An 18815-nucleotide genomic window follows, 5' to 3' on the forward strand; every position below is an offset into this window, starting at 1 on the left:
AACTACATAGACAATAGAGGCCCTCATTTACTATTCTAAACCCGACCTCTTTTGTCGGGTTTTTTTGGCGCATCTTTGTCTGCGCCATGTCGCAGACATCGTGCGCCAGTCTGCGACACTATGCGACATTTTTTCCCGACGGACCCGATGTGGATTCTCCCAAACCCGAAAAAGGGGCGTAACCCGACATTTCTGAGTTTTCCCACGTATTTATTAAGGTTTCCAACCCGAATTTGTTGAATTGTTGTGGATTTTTTCCCGACAGCTCAGAAGAGTTGGAAACCAAAACCTACAAAACCCACGTGCGACAAACAGGATGCGACATAATAATAAATATCAGGGGAAAAAAGCAGTCGGGTAAGAAAGCAACATAGACTTACAACCCGATTTTCTTAGTAAATGAGGGCCAGAGTGTGTTTAGCCATGACTAAGACCATGGCCCTCATTTACTAAGAAAATCGGGTTGTAAGTCTATGTTGCTTTCTTACCCGACTGCTTTTTTCCCCTGATATTTATTATTATGTCGCATCCTGTTTGTCGCACGTGGGTTTTGTAGGTTTTGGTTTCCAACTCCTCTGAGCTTTCGGGAAAAAATCCACAACAATTCAACAAATTCGGGTTGGAAACCTTAATAAATACGTGGGAAAGGTCAGAAATGTCGGGTTACGCCCCTTTTTCGGGTTTGGGAGAATCCACATCGGGTCCGTCGGGAAAAAATGCCGCATAGTGTCGCAGACTGGCGCACGATGTCTGCGACATGGCGCAGACAAAGATGCGCCAAAAAAACCCGACAAAAGAGGTCGGGTTTAGAATAGTAAATGAGGGCCCATGAGTTGAAAATCTGTGTCAAAATAAAATAAGGGGGGAGGGTGCGCTCCTAATGTAACACAGATGGTATATGAGTAGTCACACAAAAGTGTTGTACTTTATTATGTGTGCTCCTATTTGCTGTATTATCTTTATATTTGGTAAACATGTACCTGGGATTATTAGCTTAGACTGCTTTCACACTATAAAAATTAATCCGTTACAAACGGCCGTCAGAAAACCCTTGTTAAACAGCCGTTAAACAATCCCATTCAAGTCTATGGGATTTTTTTAGTACCCATTATGAACCATTATAGCCCGTCACGAGTAACGGCCGTTAGTTGTGACGGGAGAAATAATGGGACATGCACTAATTATTCTTCAATCACAAGAAACGGGTAAATTAGCGGCCGTTATTTTTAACATTGAAGTCTATGGCAAACAGATGAGCCTTTATGTCATCAGTTTGCACCTGGTTTACAATATTCATTATTACTTCTGAGCATGCTCAGAAGAGGTGACATCAGCAGACTCCTGCAGTGCTGAAGGACTACTACTACTCCCATCATGGAACAGACTTGTTTCCATGAAAGGAGTAGTAATTCCCTGGCTGCAGGAGTCTGCAGACAGCTGGGGACTCTACATTAGTGTTTGTATTACTACCCCCATCATGGAACAGAGTCTGTTTGGGGTTGTAGTCTGGGCCGGCCTTAGGTGTTCAGGCGCCCTGTGCGAGCTAACCTTGTGGCGCCCCCCAATTACCCCATAAACATACACAAAGAGGAAAAAAAATCTTTGTAACAAATATTTTTTTTTATTACAGATAATTTAAATGCAAGTGCACACAAGTACAATAATAAATAACTGGATTGACTGGTAACAATCATGTATATCAATGTATACATACGTTATACATAAGTTTATGTATTGTAGAAACAAGAGCTATGTTGTCAGAACACTATATCTAACTATTTTACAACACTAAGCATGCATAGACTCTCCCACATTTCTTCAACTAATGTTTTTGTTTGGCACCCTCTAGACAATTTGAAGCACACAGTATGCCACCTTCATTCCCATCACCAAAACCCTTGGCCACCCTTTCAATAAAACACTTGCCTCCCCTTAATCAGTCCCCTGCCCCCCTTAATCAGTCCCATGTCCCTTTAATCAGTCCCCTTTCCCCCTTAATCAGTCCCCTGCCCCCTTAATCAGTCCCATGACCCCCTTAATCAGTCCCCTATCCCCTTAATCAGTCCCCTATCCCCTTAATCAGTCCCCTGTCCCCCTTAATCAGTCCCCTGTCCCCTTAATCAGTCCCCTGCCCCCTTAATCAGTCCCATGTCCCCCTTCACCAGTCCCCTGCCCCCTTAATCAGATGCAGACCCTCCCTCTTCACCAATCCCCCTTAAGCAGACTCAGACCCCCCCTTCACCAGTCCCATGTTCTTATTACTCAGTCCCCTGTCACTTATAATCAGACCATCTCCCCCCCTTCACCAGTCCCCCTTAATCAGACTCAGACCCCCCCTCCCCCTTCACCAGTCCACTTCTCTGTCCCCATTAATCAGACCCTCTCTCTTTATTCCATAATTAGATGGACGGACCCTGCCCCCCTTCACATATCCTATGCCCTGTTTAAAAAATAAATAAATTAAAAAATCATAAAAGAAAACAATTATTTAGAACAGCCAGGTACTTACTTTTGAAGGCTGCTGCGCTGTTCCCTGGAATCAGCTTGTAGAGCACCGGCCACCGCTGCCCGCGCCCCCAAGCTCCTCCTCCATGCTCCGGACCCTGCTTCCTCCTTCAAAGCAGCTGCAGCCCGCAGCTCGCTTCTCCCCATCTTCGGCCAGCCTGTTACACTGCGAGCTGTGTCGGCCGGCCGGCGCCCCTGTTGCTATGGCGCCCTGTGCGGCCGCACAGCTCGCACACCCCAAAGGCCGGCCCCGGTTGTAGTACAGGGGCTGAGGGATTGATTGCACCAGGTTTAACTTCTGAGACTCAATGCGATCCAAAGTTATTAAGCAGGGGAGCGGGCGGCAAGCTCCGCAAACTTGCGATGTATCCTGTGTTTTAAACTTTCATTTTTGAATCCCCGCGGGGAACCCTGAATGGCCGGGTACTGAGAAGACATTCAGGGCTCTCAGCAGGAGATTTAAAAAAAAAGTAGCAGGGGGCCATATCTATATTAAAACTGCTTTGGGGAAAGATATATAGCGCTGCAGGGGGGGGGTAGACATATAGCCTATGTATCTAGCCCCCCAGTGCATTTATAATATGCCCCCTGCAGCACATTAATAAATATATACCCCCACCAGCGCATTAGTAAATATATATCCCCCAACGGCGCAAGTACAATGTATCCCCCACCGGCGCAAGTATAATGTATCCCCTGCCGGCGCAAGTATATGTACCCTCGCAGCATCTATATACATATGCCACCGCTGCGCTATGAATGAAAAGCATTCTAGCAACAGCTGGCAGCCAGATGTTGCTGATAGAAATACTTTTTCTTCATAGCGCAGTGCCGGCATATGTATATAGAAGCGCTGTGGGGGGCAGATAATGCTATATGTCTGCACCCCCCAGCGCTTCTATATACCATATACCCCTGCAGCGCTATGAATGAAAAGTATTTCTATTAGCAGCGCATAGTGCCAGCAGACGTCTAACCTGGGGCTGGGTGATGTGTATAGTAGCACTGCTCACCATCATAAACCACCCAGAGTCACCTCATTCCATGGTACAGCACAGAAGTCGCTCCATCACTTCACCCAGCCATCTGCTCTCCCTCTTCTTTCTTCTGCTTTTAGCTGCTGGGGACATTGCTCCTAACCCTTGCCCACCTTTCACTAATATTTGCTCTACACTACCTGCCTCTTGCGGAACCACTACAAACTTTAACTGCACTTTTCTAAACTCTCGATCTGTGTGCAATAAGCTCACCCAGATTCATGACTTATTTCTCACTAATTCTCTTAATCTGCTGGCTCTCACAGAAACATGGATACAACCTTCTGACACTGCTTCTCTCGCTGCTTTATCTTATGGTGACCTTCACTTTTCCCATACCCCTAGATCTGACACCAGGCATGGTGGAGGAGTTGGGGTGCTTCTAGCCCCACAATGCACTTTTCAAGTCATCCCCCCATTACCCTCACTCACATTTCCCTCTTTTGAGGTCCACACCCTCAGGCTCTTCCGCCCATTGTCTCTCAGAGTGGTGGTCATCTATCGTCCTCCTGGTCCTCCCCAAATGTTCCTGGATCATTTTGCCACCTGGCTCCCTCACTTTCTTTCCTCAGATAGACCTACACTCATCATGGGTGATTTTAATATCCTCATTGATACCCCAATCTCCTCTTCTGCCTCTCGGCTTCTGTCTCTAACCTCCTCCTTTGCCCTTTCACAGCTTACTGACTCTCCCACACATAAGGATGGGAATACACAGGACTTGATCTTCTCTAGACTTTGCTCTGTCTCTAAATTCACTAATTCTCCTTTTGAGCTCTCTGACCACAACCTTCTCTCTTTCTCTATCAGTAACTCCTATCCTCTTCCAGACACTCCAACCTTGTACACTTACAGAAACCTGCGTGCCATAAACACCAGTCAATTTATAGACATTCTACAATCTTCACTATCACCCATCTCTTATCTCTCCTGCCCTAATCTAGCAGCCAAACATTACCATGACACCCTAAAGTCTACCCTGGATCAAATGGCACCCTCTAAAACACGAAACTCCCGACACAGACGGCAGCAACCCTGGCACACCCTAACAACTCGCTTTCTCAGGCGATGCTCTAGGTGTGCTGAACGTCTGTGGAGGAAAACTAAGACTTCTTCAGACTATCTGCACTATAAATTCATGCTTAAATCCTATTACTCCGCTCTTCATCTTGCCAAACAAACATATTTTACCTCCCTCATTACTCTCTGTCTAACAAACGAAAACGCCTTTTTGACACGTTCAACTCTCTCCTTCAGCCTAAAGTACAGACCCCAATCACTGATCTCTGTGCTGAAGACCTGGCCAAATACTTCAAAACTAAAATCGATGACATTCGTGATGATATCCTCTCCCAGTCCTCTAAAAGTTCTGATCCAATTCCCAGCCACATTTTCTTTTCATCACTCTCAGTTTTTGAGCCTGTAACGGAGGATGAGGTTTCCAGACTCCTCTCCTCCGCCCGCCCCACTACCTGCTCTAGTGACCCCATGCCTTCACACCTCATCCAGTCTCTCTCTCCTGCTATCAGCTGTCACCTAACTAAAATCTTTAACCTCTCCCTCTCTTCTGGGGTCTTTCCCTCCTCCTTTAAACACTCTATCATAACCCCACTATTGAAAAAACCATCTCTGGACCCGTCCTGTGCAGCCAACTATCGACCCGTCTCAAATCTCCCCTTTATCTCCAAACTCCTGGAATGCTTGGTCTACTCCCGCCTTATTCGCTATCTCTTCGAGAACTCTCTCCTTGACCCCTTACAGTCTGGTTTCCGCTCACTTCACTCCACAGAAACGGCCCTAACCGAAGTCACTAACGATCTTCAAACGGCCAAATCAAATGGCAATTTCTTTTTATTGATTCTCTTGGACCTGTCTGCGGCTTTTGACACTGTGGATCACCAACTCCTCCTCAGTAGTCTCCGCTCCATCGGTCTCAAGGACTCTGCTCTCGCCTGGTTTTCCTCCTATCTCTCTGTCAGTAGATTTGGTTTCCAGTACCACCTCTATGCTGATGACACCCAACTCTATACCTCTTCCTCCAACATCACCCCTGCACTCCTACAGAATACCAGTGACTGTCTCTCTGCTGTCTCAGACATCATGTCCTCTTTATATCTGAAACTAAATCTTTCTAAAACAGAACTTCTTGTTTTTTCTCCATCAACTGATACTGTACCTAACCCTAACATTTCCATCTCGGTATGTGGCACTACCATAACTCCCGGGCAACAGGCTCGCTCTCTTGGAGTTATACTTGACTCTGATCTGTCTTTCACTCCCCATATTCAGTCTCTTTCACGTTCTTGTCACCTGCATCTCAAAAACATTTCCAGAATCCGCCCGTTTCTCACTACTGAAACTGCTAAAACTCTCATTATTGCTTTGATTCCCGCCTCGACTAATGTAACTCTTTACTAATAGGCCTTCCTTTCTCCAAACTTTCTCCTCTCCAGTCCATCCTTAACCTCTTAAGGACCCAGGACGTACGGGGACGTCCCCGCACCCTGGGCTTTAAGAACCCAGGACGTTCCCGTACGTCCTGGCGTTTTCCGATCCCTGCCGTGCGCCGGGCAGAGATCGGAACGGCATGTCTGCTGATATCCTTCAGCAGGCATGCCGTGCAAATGCCGAGGGGGGTCCCGGGACCCCCGCATGTCGGCGATCGCCGGAGATCGCTTGCGAAATCACGCAAGCGATCTTCGGCGATTTGGGTCATTCGGGTCACTTGTGACCCGATGACCTGGAAATAAATGGTGATCGGCGGTGTACAATTACACCGCCAATCACCTGCAGTTGCTGGGGAGCGGTGACAATACGGCGATCGTCCGGCCAATAGCAGAGCAGCAGAGGAGGGGTTAACGGTCCCTTCCCGCTGCTGGACCCGCTGTTTTCGTTCAGTCAGCGGGTGCAGCAGCAGGAAGAGGACCGTTGATCCCCCCTCAGAGCTCCGGAGCCCCTCAGGAGCTGTAGAATAGGGAAAGCTGAGTGCAGGGACAGGTAGGAGCAAATAAGTAACACAGTGTAATAAAAGTAAAAAAAAAAGTTTAAAAAAGTTTTTTTTTAAAGTACCCCCCCCCCTGACCCCCTAATAGGTCCCCAAGGGTCCTATTAGGGTCTGATCCCTGACCCCGGGTCCTATTAGGGGTTCAGGGAGCTGCGTTTGCCACCCCCTTTTTTATTTTGGCCGCAGCTTTTTTTTTATATTACTATTATTACACTTTTTACACCAAGCACCACACAGTACATACTTCCCTAAAGTGAGGCCGGTCATCGATCACTTTGGGGCCAAATTTTTGGAGGCCTACGTACCGCTCATGGACCTCTCGGTAGATGAGTCTCTCATCAGTTTTAAGGGGAGACACATCTTCCGCCAGTATATTCCCTCAAAGCGGGCGCGGTATGGCGTGAAGCTCTATAAACTCTGCGAGAGTACCTCCGGGTACACTTGCAGGTTTAGAGTATATGAGGGACTAGATTCCCGTATTGAACCCCCAGATTGTTCCCCCACTCTGGGTGTTAGCGGGAAAATCGTTTGGGAGCTTGTGCACCCATTGCTGGATAAGGGTTTCCACGTATACGTGGACAACTTTTATACCAGCATCCCTCTGTTCAAATCCCTTTCTGCCAGATCCACGTCCGCTTGTGGGACCGTGCGGAAGAATCAGAGAGGCCTCCATCTAAATTTTGTTAAGACGCCTATCCCCAAGGGTGAGTCCCGTGCCCTGACCCATGATAACCTGTTGTTGGTCAGGTATAAGGATAAGAGGGATGTCCTTATACTCACCACTATTCATGGGAATGGCAGCACCCCTGTCCCTGTGCGAGGTAACGCTGGATCGGTCCTTAAGCCCGATTGTATTCTGGACTACAATCGGTATATGGGGGGAGTCGATCTCTCTGATCAAGTCCTCAAGCCATATAACGCCATGCGGAAAACACAGGCATGGTACAAAAAAGTTGAGGTCTACTTGGTACAGGTTGCCATGTACAACGCTTTTGTACTATCCCAGTACGCTGGCAACACAGGGACATTCCTCCAGTACCAAGAAGAAGTCGTAAGGTTCCTAATCTTTGCTGACCGGGAAAGAGCAGGCCGGACTTCCCAAGGGTCTGGATTTATAGGCGCCAGGATCGTCCCAGGCCAACACTTACCAGGTGAGATCCCCCACAGTGGAAAGAAGGGGCGATCCCAGAAAAAATGCAGAGTGTGTTACAGGAGGGGGATTCGGAGGGACACCAGGTACCAATGTGACACTTGCCCAGATAATCCGGGCCTCTGCATAGGCTGCTTCAGGGAGTATCACACTTCCATGGAGCCCTAAATTTTCCCTTTTCATTTGAATTTTCCATAATTTGACCAATGTACCAAGTCCAGAGTACATTCCAAAATATAACCCCCATAAATCATTAAATTGCCCCAAAAAAACTGAAAAAATAAAAAACCTGATAAGACCTCTGGGGGTATTTAAAAAAAAAATGGGTCTTAGGTCACTGAGTCACTATCATCGGGGACTTTTTATGTTGCATCAAATGCGCAGCGCTCTCTCTCCACCTGAGCGGGGTGCGCATTTGAGGCAACAGGTTAGGGATGGCCACACACATCACATTCCCAAAATGATGACTCAGAGCATAGGGTTTGGGGCGGGCATATTTTTTTTAGTTTTGGCTATGCTCTGGGTCATCATTCTGGGAACATATCCTGTTTTATTATTTTATGATTTATAGTTTTCTGGCCCACTGTACCCCATGTTACGGGCCTCTGTACCCCACCTGTCTACCCCAGTTACGGCCTGTTGTCCCCCATAGTGTTCCCCTATTTTAGGGCTCAGTGCTCCCCCCCATTAATGCTCCTTGAGGGGGGATCCCACATCCTGGCTGCTATAATAAGCTCAAGGCCCCTGACTGACTTTCCACTCCAAGACCTGGTGTGCACCCGCGGAGCGAAAATCATAAAAAATTTAGGTATGTCCTTATTCCAAAGAAATGTATTTACAAATTTTGGGGTGTCTTTTCTGCTATTAACCCTTATAATAATGTAAAATTTGGGGGAAAACCCACATTTTAGTGAAATTTTTTATTTTTTATTTTACATATGCAAAAGTCGTGAAACCCCTGTGGGGTATTAAGGCTTACTTTACCCCTTGTTACATTCCACAAGGGGTCTAGTTTCCAAAATGTGATGCCATGTGTTTTTTTTTTGCTGTCCTGGCACCATAGGGGCTTCCCAAATGCGACATGTCCCCCCCATTTCAGCAAAGTTTGCAAATGTGACTCCTTCTCTTCTGAGCATTGTGGCACTCCTGCAGTGCACTTGACATCCACTTATGGGGTACCTCCATACTCAGAAGAGATGGGGTTACAAATTTTGGGGGGTATTTTCTGCTATTAACCCTTGCAAAAATGTGAAATTTGGGGGGAAGCACAAATTTTAGTGAAAAAAAAATAAAAAAATTTTACATATGGAAAAGTCGTGAAACCCCTGTGGGATATTAAGGCTCACTTAATTCCTTGTTACGTTCCTCAAGGAGTCTAGTTTCCAAAATGGTATGCCATGTGGGGTTATTTTGTTGTTCTGGCACCATAGGGGCTTCCTAAATGTGACATGCCCCCCTAGCAAAATTTGCTCTCAAAAAGCCAAATATTACTCCTTCTCTTCTGAGCATTGTAGTTCGCCCGTAGTGCACTTAAGGGGAACTTATGGGGTACCTCCATACTCAGAAGAGATGGGGTTACAAATTTTGTGGGGTATTTACTGCTATTAACCCTTGCAAAAATGTGAAATTTGGGGGGGAAACACACATTTTAGTGAAAAAAAAATAAAAAAAATGCACATATGGAAAAGTCGTGAAACCCCTGTGGGGTATTAATGCTCACTTAATTCCTTGTTACTTTCCTCAAGGGGTCTAGTTTCCAAAATGGTATGCCATGTGGGGTTATTTTGCTGTTCTGGCACCATAGGGGCTTCCTAAATGCAATATGCCCCCCAAAAACCATTTCAGAAAACAGTACTCTCCAAAATCCCCTTGTCGCTCCTTCGCTTCTGAGCCCTCTACTGCGCCCGCCGAACACTTTACATAGACATATGAGGTATGTGCTTACTCGAGAGAAATTGGGCTGCAAATACAAGTATAAATTGGCTCCTTTTACCCCTTGTAAAAATTCAAAAATTGGGTCTACAAGAACATGCGAGTGTAAAAAATGAAGATTGTGAATTTTCTCCTTCACTTTGCTGCTATTCCTGTGAAACACCTAAAGGGTTAAAATGCTGACTGAATGTCATTTTGAATACTTTGGGGGGTGCAGTTTTTATAATGGGGTCATTTGTGGGGAATTTCTAAGATGAAGACCCTTCAAATCCACTTCAAACCTGAACTGGTCCCTGAAAAATTGTGGTTTTGGAAATTTTGTGAAAAATTACAAAATTGCTGCTGAACTTTGAAGCCCTCTGGTGTCTTCCAAAAGTAAAAACTCGTTAATTTTATGATGCAAATATAAAGTAGACATATTGTATATGTGAATAAAAAAAAATTATATTTGGAATATCCATTTTCCTTACAAGCAGAGAGCTTCAAAGTTAGAAAAATGCAAAATTTTCAAATTTTTCATCAAATTTTGGGATTTTTCACCAAGAAAGGATGCAAGTTACCAAAAAATTTTACCACTAAGTTAAAGTAGAATATGTCACGAAAAAACAATCTCGGAATCAGAATGATAACTAAAAGCATTCCAGAGTTATTAATGTTTAAAGTGACAGTGGTCAGATGTGCAAAAAATGGCCAGGTCCTAAGGTGTAAAATGGCTGGGTCCTTAAGGGGTTAATGCCGCAGCCAGACTCATCTTCCTCTCCAGCCGCTACACCGACGCCTCCTTCCTGTGCCAGTCACTAAACTGGTTACCAATTCAGTCCAGAATACAGTACAAAATCCTCAGTCTCACACACAAAGCTCTCCACAATGCTGCACCTCCCTACATCTCCTTTCTCATCTCTGTCTACCATCCTACACGTTCTCTCCGATCTGCTAATGATCTCACACTAACATCTTCTATAATCCGAACTTCTCACTCCCATCTCCAAGACTTCACTCGTGCTGCACCAGTTCTCTGGAATGCTATCCCTCAGTCCCTCAGACTCAACAACAACATCCATAGTTTCAAACGTGGCCAAAAAACACATCTCTTCAGACAGGCCTATAACATTCTCTAATTGGCCTCAACATATCCTCAATATATTCCCACACCTCTTGTTTGAATAGTTATTGTGTAATATTATGTCTGATACTTGTCTTAGTTTGTACCCCATAATTGTAAGCGCTGTGGAATCTGTAGGCGCTATATAAATAAAAAAAAATAATAAAAAATAATAAGTAGCAGCCCAGTGGGGTCACTATCCCTCCTCCAGTGTCCACAGGTCCCATTACAAGAACAATTTTTGGGGGAAAATCATGGCAAAAATGGCGCAGTTTTACCGCGATTTTTCAAAAAAAAATTCTGGGAATGTGACCTGTGGACACTGGAGGAAGGAAAGTGACCCCACTGGGGCGACAACATGTGAAACCACTGCTTGTTTATTTATCATGTAAATGAGCCCGAAGGACACAAGGCGTACATGTACACACAGTGCCTGCTCCGACTGTGTTGTATAAATCATTAGCTGGAACCTTCGGCTAATGCCAGACATCACCAATCAGGCTCTTGTCCGACATTAACCCTTTATATTCAAAGTTGTTGAATCTAATTGGCCCCGTTTATAATCACTTATATATTATACAGATCCTGTGTACAGCTGGTATATACTGGTTATATATTATATAGCTGGAACCTGTCATCAGATTTTACCATATATATCGATTGGCAAAATCTTCTTCCTTACCATGCCTGGTAGCGATGGTAAAAAATATGAATTAGAAAGGTGCCCCACAATGGCCCGTAAGTAGGCAGTCCTCTGCTAGTCCTGTCTGCTCGGGCTGTAATCACGCCCCTCTGTGTAATTGACAGCCTGTGTCACTGATCTACTCTCTATGCAGATAAAACTGTGATACATTCACGCTAAGAGAGGTGTGATTACAGCCCGAGCAGACAGGACTAGCAGAGGATGGATCCTGCCCAGGGGACTACTTACTGGCAAGTGTGGGACACCTTTCAAACTTTCAGATCACTCAAAAAAACAAAACTGTTATATGTTGCTCAGTATCTCATCCTGATCATGTACATGTACTGTATGTGTCTGTGACCTACATTTCTCTCAGAATTAGCTTTATTTCTTAAATACCTTAATTTTATCCCCCAGAAGTAGGGGGGGGCGGGTACTCACTGTGATAGTCACTCCCCCTCCCTCTCCTCAGTCCAGTGCTTCCCAACCAGGGGGCCTCCAGCTGTTGCAAAACTAAAACTCCCAGCATGCCTGCACAGTCAAATGATGTGTGGGCATGCTGGGAGCTGTAGTTTTGCAACAGGTGGAGGTAGTCCCCTTTTATCTCTCTCACACACACACACACACACACACACACACACACTGGCTTCATATATTCTTACACATACACATTAGATAGGCACACTGATATACACACATACACACATATGCACACAAACACACATGCTTGGACACTTACTTTTTCATCTGCAATGCATGTTTCTGCCTATCTCATTGATGTCTGCTGTGTGAGAGACGGCAGCAGTCTTTCTGCCCCTCCACCTCCCTTCACATGAGTCTCTGCAGTGTGTATAGCCCCTCCCCTCTCCAAAACGTCCCGGAGTCCAGGACGCAGCAGTGTTCACAGAAGCAGTGAATGCAGTCCAGGAGGGGCAGTTCTTTGACTGGATTTTTCAGTATGTAAATTTTCTAATGAAAGCAATTGCAAAACCTATTGGTTTGGCATGCTTTACAACATATCAAAAGTTTTTATATCTGACAGTGCCTATTTAATATTTTCACCACTGCTGCCAGCAGGAATGTACGGTAAGGAAAAAGATTTTACCATTTATAACGTGTTATTGAAATAACTAAAATATATACAAGAATGAAAATGTCTTGTGCTTGTGAGGACAGCTAAAAAGAATAGCAGTTGACTATTTATGAGGAGAGCCTTCCAACTTTATGGGAATGGGATAGTATAGTGTCTTTTCCACTCTTTTCTTTAAAATTGGCAGCAGACTGTGTGTGAATTCTAATCTACAGGCCTCGATACGGATCTTCTAATGGTTTAGCATTCAGGCTTTAAAAGAGGCACAGGATTTCCACTTTTTTCTTGCCCGTTCATTAATCTGACACTTATCCTTTGTGATTAGAATCTATGTCATTTAATAGTGTAGAAAGCCTTTTCTCCAGGACACGCATCTTTTATTTTTAATCACAATTCTAGCATGGTCTAAAGCTAGTGGAGATGCTGAAATACCTAATGAATGGTTCAATGGGGGGAAATCTGATTTTTCCTGCTTTATGCTGTTGATATTGGTTACTATGACCAGAGATGACCTTACCTAATAGGTATGCAAAAATTTTACATTTTCTTTAATGTTTACCTGTCATCAGTAAAACATTTTATATAGTATGTAGAAAATGCCATTATATGTATATTTGTAATATACATTAGTTAAAAAAAGTCTATATTTTTGCCACTGTAGCTATTGTCTGTGTGTCTCTGTGAGGAGATCAAATACAGGAAGTGTGGGTGGACAAGCAGAGCTCTGTGCACTGAGGACAAGCAGGGCTCTGTACACTGAGGATAAGTAGGGCTCTGTGCAGTGAGGACAAGCAGGGCTCTGTGCAGTGAGGACAAGCAGGGCTGTGTGCAGTGAGGACAAGCAGGGCTGTGTGCAATGAGGACAAGCAGGGCCCTGTGCAGTGAGGACAAGCATGGCCCTGTGCAGTGAGGACAAGCAGGGTCCTGTGCAGTGAGGACAAGCAGGGCCCTGTGCAGTGAGGACAAGCAGGGCCCTGTGCAGTGAGGACAAGCAGGGCCCTGTGCAGTGAGTACAAGCAGGGCCCTGTGCAGTGAGGACAAGCAGGGCTCTGTGCAGTGAGGACAAGCAGGGCTCTGTGCAGTGAGGACAAGCAGGGCTCTGTACACTGAGTTCAAGCAGGGCTCTGTGCAGTGAGGACAAGCAGGGCTCTGTACACTGAGGACAAGCAGGTCTCTGTGCAGTGAGGACAAGCAGGGCTCTGTACATTGAGTTCAAGCAGGGCTCTGTGCAGTGAAGACAAGCAGTGCTCTGTGCAGTGAGGGCAAGCAGTGCTCTGTGCAGTGATGGCAAGCAGGGCTCTGTACACTGAGGACAAGCAGGGCCCTGTGCAGTGAGGACAAGCAGGGCCCTGTGCAGTGAGGACAAGCAGGGCCCTGTGCAGTGAGGACAAGCAGGGCCCTGTGCAGTGAGGACAAGCAGGGCTCTGTGCAGTGAGGACAAGCAGGGCTCTGTACACTGAGGGCAAGCAGGGCTCTGTACACTGAGGGCAAGCAGGGCTTTGTACACTGAGGACAAGCAGGGCTCTGTGCACTGAGGACAAGGAGGGCTCTGTGCACTGAGGACAAGGAGGGCTCTGTACACTGAGTGCAAGCAGTGCTCTTTGCAGTGAGGCAAGCAGGGCTCTGTACACTGAGGACAAGCAGGGCTCTGTGCAGTGAGGAAAGGCAAGGCTCTGTACACTGAGGACAAGCAGGGCTCTGTGCAGTGAGGGCAAGCAGTGCTCTGTGCAGTGAGGACAGGCAGGGCTCTGTGCAGTGAGGACAAGCAGGGCTCTGTGCAGTGAGGACAAGCAGGGCTCTGTGCAGTGAGGACAAGCAGGGCTCTGTACACTGAGGGCAAGCAGGGCCCTGTGCAGTGAGGACAAGCCGGGCTCTGTACACTGAGGGCAAGCAGGGCTCTGTACACTGAGGGCAAGCAGGGCTCTGTACACTGAGGGCAAGCAGGGCTTTGTACACTGAGGACAAGCAGGGCTCTGTGCACTGAGGACAAGCAGGGCTCTGTGCACTGAGGACAAGGAGGGCTCTGTACACTGAGTGCAAGCAGTGCTCTTTGCAGTGAGGCAAGCAGGGCTCTGTACACTGAGGACAAGCAGGGCTCTGTGCAGTGAGGAAAGGCAAGGCTCTGTACACTGAGGACAAGCAGGGCTCTGTGCAGTGAGGACAAGCAGTGCTCTGTGCAGTGAGGACAAGCAGGGCTCTGTGCAGTGAGGACAAGCAGGGCTCTGTGCAGTGAGGACAAGCAGGGCTCTGTACACTGAGGGCAAGCAGGGCTCTGTGCAGTGAGGACAAGCAGGGCTCTGTGCAGTGAGGACAAGCAGGGCTCTGTGCAGTGAGGACAAGCAGGGCTCTGTACACTGAGGACAAGCAGGGCTCTATACACTGAGGACAAGCAGGGCTTTATACACTGAGGACAAGCGGGGCTCTGTATACTGAGGACAAGCGGGGCTCCCATTTCACACAGCAGAATGATTGACAAGGCAGGAGCCTGCACAGAGCCCTCCTTGTCCTGCCCTCACTTCCTGTTTTTGGTCTCCTCACAGAGACAAACAGGCAACAGCTACATGGACAGAAATCTTATTATTTTTTTTTACCCAAGAATGGACACATTTTTTAACCAATGTATATTACAAATATACTGATAATTGTATTATCTACAGCATATAAAAAGTTTTTGGTAACGACAGATACACATTAAGGGGGGGACATTAATCAAAACCTGTCTAGAGAAAATTTGCTGAGTTGCCCAGATCACTTTTTTCATTTTTCAGAGGCCTTTTCAGAAATTAAAGAAGCGATCTGATTGGTTGCTATGGGCAACTCAGCAACTTTTCCTATGGACAGGTTTTGATATATCTTCCCCTATGTGTGTGTATGTATGTGTGTATGTTCCAACATCACATCCAAATGGCTAAAGATATTAATATGAAACTTGGCACACATGTTACTTATATGTCAACAACAAACATAGTATAGGTACTTTAACCCTTACTCACCCCCATTTAATAGGGTCAGGTTTTTTGTTTAAAGTCCCATACAAGTCTATGGGAAATATATGTTACGGCATAACTTCCAAACGGCTGTAGATATTTCGATAATACTTGGTCACATGTTACTTATATGTAAACGTAAAATATAATTTAACCCTTAACTACCCCCATTTGTGACGGTCGGGGTTTTGTTTTTTAAGTCCCATGCAAATCTATGGGAAATGTATGTTCCCACACAACTTCCGTACGGCTGGAGATATTTTAAGAATACCCGGCACACATATTACTTATATGTCAAATAAAAATATATCATAGTTAAATGAACCCTTACCTACACCCTTATATAAAAAATGGGTGTCAGGATCCGGGTACTGGGAGGATACTGGTGGTGGATCCTCTGTGTCAGTGGGGTGATGACGTCGGCCGTACCAGGGGAACGGAGTCTAAGGGGTTACTGGTCTTCACCAGAGCCCGCCACAAAGCGGGCTGGACTTGCTGCGGCAGGTAACCACCCGTATCGTTCCACCCGATAGCGACTCAACCCGACTGACTGCTGAGATAGGCGGTTCAAGGGATTAGGCAAGAGCAAGGTCGGACGTAGCAGAAGGTCAGGGCAGGCAGCAAGGATCGTAGTCAGGGGCAACGGCAGGAGGTCTGGAACACTGGCTTGGGACATACAAGAAATGCTTTCACTGGCACAATGGCAACAAGATCCGGCAATACAGGGAAGGGGAAGTGAGGTACTATAGACCAGTGCACAGGTGAAATTACTAATTTGGGCCAGACGCCAATCAGCGGCGCACTGGCCCTTTAAATCGCAGAGAGCCGGCGCACGCGTGCCCTAGGGAGCGGGGCTGCGCGCCGGGAGTGGACAGACGGAGGACAGGTCTGGTAAGCAGACTGGGATGCGAACCGCGAGCGGGCGCGTCCCGCATCGCGGATCGCATCCCTGCTAGAGACACTATCGCAGCGCTCCCGGTCAGCGGGTCTGACTGGGGCACTGCGAGCAGGTAAACGCTGCGAGCGCTCGGCGTAACAATGGGTTTCTATTTCAAGTCCTATGCAAGTATATGGGACTTCCAGTACCTTACTCCACAAGCTTCGCTCTGCATCTCCCGGTGAATGTGTCAGTCCGGCTTGCAAGCTTAACCCCATCTCACAAAGACATGCCCACTGTTTAAGCCCCACCCTTTTTATTCTCTACCCTTTTTGTGCATCGGTCTGGCTTGCAAATCACGCCCAGTCCCACAAAACCACGCCCCCTTTCTATTTTCAGCTTACAATGTCTTGGATGGGAGGATATGAGGATGGGACATAAGGACGAGATATGAGACATAAGGACGAGATATGAGGACAGCATATGAAGTTGGGATATGAGGACGGGATGTGAGGTCGAGATAGGAGGACTTTTTATGACATTAGAAGGCTTATATTATTATGAGCATTTTTTTCAAATTTTTACAAAAGTTCAAAATCACATTTTTTGGGGGGAACAATACAATTTTGAATATACATGTGTATATAAGTGAAGCATGCCGACAGGTCCAGCGCCGGCAACTCGGGACGGATAAGGGACACTTGAGGAAGGGGGACAGGTAAGGGACACTGTAATCTCCTAGCAGAACAGTGTGTGTGTCCTGATCCCTGTGATCGGGACGGACACACACACACTGCTGCTTAGGATTTTTATGTGCAAAACGCTGCCATCAGCTAGTCAGATTTGACTAGCTGATAAGAGCGATCGCTGTGATGGGGGGGACGAAACCCCCCCTAGGACCCCGAGACAAGATGGCTGGCTATTAGTTATAGCCACCATCTTACCAGGCACGGCGGGATGCCATGAGTAGCGGCCAGTATCTGCATGACGTACATGTACGTCATAGGTTGGTAAAAACCTTGCCGGTCATGATGTATATGTATGTCATGGGTCGGGAAGGGGTTAATAATACCTGGTACACATATTACTTATATGTAAAATAAACATATATGATAGTTATATTAACCCTTACCTACACCTTTATATAAAAGATGGGGTTTTGTTTCAAGTCCCATGCAAGTATGGGACTTCCCTTTCCTTATTCCACAAGCTCTGCTCTGCATCTCCTGGTGAATGTGTCAGTCCGGCTTGCAAGCCACACCCCATCTCACAAAGACATGCCCACTGTTTAAGCCCCACCCCTTTTACTATCTACCCTTTTTGTGCATCGGTTTGCCTTGCAAATCACGCCCAGTCCCACAAAGCCACGTCCCCTTCTATTTTTAGCTTACAATATCTTCATCACAAATCAGTCCTGCCTGATGACAGGATATGAGGATGGGACATAAGGGTGGGATGTGAGGACAGGATATGAGGACGGGATATGAGGTCAGGATATGAGGCGGGACATAAGGACGGGATATGAGGTCGGGATATGAGGACGGAATATGAGCATGGAATATGAGGACAGGGTATGTGGTCGAGATATGGGGACGGGATATGGGGACGGGATATGAGGACGGGATATGAGGTTGACATAGGAGGATGGGATCTGAGGATGGGATCTGAGGTCAGGATCTGAGGTCAGGATCTGAGGTCGGGATCTGAGGACGGGATCGGAGGACATGATAGGAGGACGGGATATGAAGATGGGATATGAGGTTGACATATGAGGACGGGATATGGGTAAGGGATATGGGGTTAGGATGTGACAACAATATATGAGGATGGGATATGAAGTCGAAAGCTTCCTCTTTTGTTGATTTTCCTCCCCAACAGGGATTAGGAAGGAAAAACCAGGCAACACCGGGTACTCAGCTAGTATTACATAAACAGTACCACATGGGACAGGGGTCTCAAATTTGTGGCCGTCCAGATGTTGCAAAATGTAAACTCCCAGCATTCCCAACAGCCATTAGCTGAAGCAAATGGCTGTCTGTGCATGTACAGGCATGCTGGGAGTTGAAGTTTTGCAACATCTGGAGGGCTGCCAGTTTGAGGCCCCTGACATAGGGGAAATGTAGGGGAAAGGTCTAGTCAGACACACTAATAAGGAAGGGTTGGTCACTGATAAGGTCGCCTCTATGTAACACAGACATGTCAAAAGTTTTTATCAGTCAGGGTCGGGGCCCCCACTGGTAAGGAGAAGGTGTGGGGAGAAGTGCACGATAGTGTGCCTTACTCCCCAGCTCTCAGCGATCTTTGCCTCACTGCTCCATTATAAGTCTACTAGCTGAGTATCTGATGTTGCCAGTTTTTTCCCACCTAATCCTTGTGGGGGAGGAAAAGTAACATAGAAGGAAGCACTTGTCCTCCTATTCCATCCTCATATCCCAAGCTCATATCCCGA

General features: G+C 46.5%; 1 protein-coding gene across 1 annotated transcript in view; it reads right to left on the reverse strand.

The window, feature by feature from the left end:
- TECTA (tectorin alpha) overlaps window positions 1–18815 on the reverse strand; it is a 271389-nt gene that overhangs the window by 81950 nt on the left and 170624 nt on the right. The window lies entirely within an intron of this gene.

Source organism: Hyla sarda, chromosome 10 (genome assembly GCF_029499605.1).
Source record: "Hyla sarda isolate aHylSar1 chromosome 10, aHylSar1.hap1, whole genome shotgun sequence".
NCBI lineage: Eukaryota > Metazoa > Chordata > Amphibia > Anura > Hylidae > Hyla > Hyla sarda.